Below are 3,271 nucleotides of genomic sequence, written 5' to 3' on the forward strand. Positions count from 1 at the left end.
GTTAAAAATGTCACTGCTAATAAAAAAATGGATCCAATCTTTTTTTAGTCAGTAATTTATCATTTAGAATTTTTAAATGATAAACTTTGAAACAAATTTAAAAATAAAAACGAGAAAATTGACTGATTTTCTTCCAAATTTCTTCCAAATTATCGTCGAGACGCGAATTTAATGCTTATATATCAATTTGAATAAATTTTTCACCCCTATATTTTTATGACCTGCAAATGTACTTATGTAAGTAAAATCACTAAGGGCTCATTTGGGATCGTCTCCTGTTTCTTGTATTTTGTTTTATGTTTTCAAAAAATTTTGATTTTGTTCTATTTTGCTTTCAAAAAAATTGAAACTATAAAACATGTTTGACAACCAATGGGTTACACATTGAAAAGAAATACTATTGTTCCAAATATAAAAATTCAATAAATAAAATAAAATTTTAAAAATTAAATAAAAATATTATATTTATTAAATAAATTATATTATTTAAATAATATTTAAATAACATTTAAATAATATTATTTTATCATTTAATTTTATTTGAATTTAATATCATTTAAACAATATTATAATTAAATATAAATTAAATAATATAATTAAAATTTGTATAAAATATTTAATATTAAATTAGTATTATAATTAAATTAATATTGCATAATATTTTATATTATATACTAGTTGATATTTAGTTTTATGTAATGTAATGTTAAATTAATTAAACAATTAATATTATGTTATATAATGTTAAATTAATTAATATTGAATGGATTTAAACAAAATTTGAGATCTGAATTATAAGTTGAATTGGACTTAGAAAGTACTAAAGATGTTGATATTCAGTATCATGTTTAAAACTAATTCAACTCTACTTATAGGTGTAAATAATACACTTATACTCGTAAGCTATTAGGATTCAATTAAAAAAAATTCAAATTCGATTCTATTATTATCGAGTCAAATTCAAGTAACTTAATTTATCGAGTGAGTTGAGTTTGAGCATTTTAATACTTGACTCAAGTTTTCGCGAGCTTATTCGAATTTTTTTATTTTAATATATATTTTATTAGTTAATTACATTTTTACCCTAAAAATACAAAAAACCTAAAACTAAAAGCTTATCTATAAAAAAAAATAATTGGCTAGAAAAGACCAATCAAAAGGTACTCTTATCTGTTCCAAATTGTTACTTTCAAAGGTATGAAAAATTAAGAATAAGTTCAACTTTGGATTAATAGATAAAAGCTATGATGCTGTTAATAGTAGGGGTGGAAATTATTGATTATTAACCACTAGAAATAACATTTATTCTTTCTTTTAGTAATTAAAGTTATTAAAGATTAAACCCAAAAATTAAATGTCTATCGACAAAATACCATATATTCATCTATTATTGAACCTTGAATATAAATGAATGAGACTTTGTATTATGAACAAAACTTGAACCGAAGGAGTTAGACTTGTTTCTGCCATTTGCAAATTAAAGCATTAATATTCTTCGTGATATAAATAAATAAATATATATGGGAAGTTGTTTGATTTTAATTTTTACTTGTAATATGTAATTTTATAAAACAAAATTTCCATTTTCTAGTAATAATCTATGATTTGTGAAAAAAATTTGTCCATAATTTTATTAAGATTTTAAAGAATTTTACAAGATCCAAAAAGCAATAATAATTTTGTGTTACTGAAAAACTTTTGGATTTTTGATAATTTTTCTATATGTACCTTTTTTTAGAATTAAAACTTTGCTTTCAGAGAACAAGTCTTCTGCAAAGTGGATTTTTTTTTGGAAGAATCAAACTTTCTACTTTAAAAAAAAAAAAAAAAAAAAAAAGAACTGGAAAAATAGAAAAAAAGAATTCAAGACTTTTAAACTTTGCTTTTCCCAAAAAAAAAAAAATTGGCCGGACACCACCCCGGCGAAGGCTAAGGAGAGATAATCAGGAGTTGGCCATTCAAGGGCTCCTTTGTTAGAATTGATGAGCCACATGACAGATCTACGGTGACGTACGGCTATTATATTGGTTAATGGACTTCCACAAAGCCCAAAGCCTGTCTTTGTAGAACCATCAGTGCGACTTAATTTAGAACCGAGCTAACATCCTTCTAAAGATTTAGCCGTGCCCCCCAATAGTGTTCTGTGTTTAGCTTCTCAGCCAAACCATTGCTCTGCGGCTGGGGCAAGGAGCTCGCACCACCGAGCTCGGGCAAACCGTGAGCATTACGAAATTATTTATATTCTATATTAAGTCAATTGAAGTTTTCGATGTGGGATTTATTAATTAATCCTAAAGAAAGCAAAGGTTGCCATTAAAGCAACACGAGGGAGTGATGGAGGGAGGAAGAAGGAGGAGAGAGAACGAAAGGTACAGGGCCTGGAAGAAAGAGCAAACGTTTATACGTCATAGTATTTGATTTTTTTTTTGCATTCTATTGTATAGCCTAATTTTACTTTTTTAATACAAATAAAAGCAATTATTTTTCACTTTGTCCATGAAATTTTTTAATTTCAATGTAAAATGTTTTTTCTCACGCAAAAATTACATAATAAAAGGTCAAATAGAACATAATATAAGATTGAATTGGGAAATTTCATATATATCATAGTGTATATATTAACAGAAAAACAAAAAAATACTTTAATAAATATAAATATAATCAATAAATTAATCTTATGTATTAAAAAAATAACTTAATTAGTAAAATTGCATAAAAATATGTAAAAATTTAATTTTATATTAATACCTATGTTAATTACAAACTAAATTTTGAATTTAATTATAATATCATCAAGTATTTGACTTAATATTAGATGCATGCAGGTGTATAAAATGAATTAAGTTGTGAGCTACTTGGAATTGGCTCTTCTCTCTTTAGAATGCTTAGGTCAGTTTAAGAAAGAGTTTATTTATTAGAAAAAGGTGTTTTGCTCTAAAAATTTTAAAAATTTTAGTTGATGAGGATGTAGGTTTGAGTTTTTAGATAAAGTTATCACTCAATTTTTTTTTTTTTAAAATGTTAATTTTAATAATAAGTTTTTAATGAAAATTTTTTTATATTCTGACTTTACTTAGATCATAAAATTACAAAAAGAATTATATTATTTCATATGTTTTTTTATTTGGCCAATTTTTTTATTGAATTTATTTGTTTTTATTATAATTAACAAAAATATCTTTTTTATTTTATTTATCTTTTCACCTAAAAACTTGTAATTTAATTTAATAAAAATATACAAAATATCTCTTTATTTTATTTATTTTTCACC

The sequence above is a fragment of the Durio zibethinus genome, chromosome 8 (genome assembly GCF_047325235.1).
Source record: "Durio zibethinus cultivar Kanyao isolate XHJ-2024 chromosome 8, ASM4732523v1, whole genome shotgun sequence".
In the NCBI taxonomy this organism is placed as follows: domain Eukaryota; kingdom Viridiplantae; phylum Streptophyta; class Magnoliopsida; order Malvales; family Malvaceae; genus Durio; species Durio zibethinus.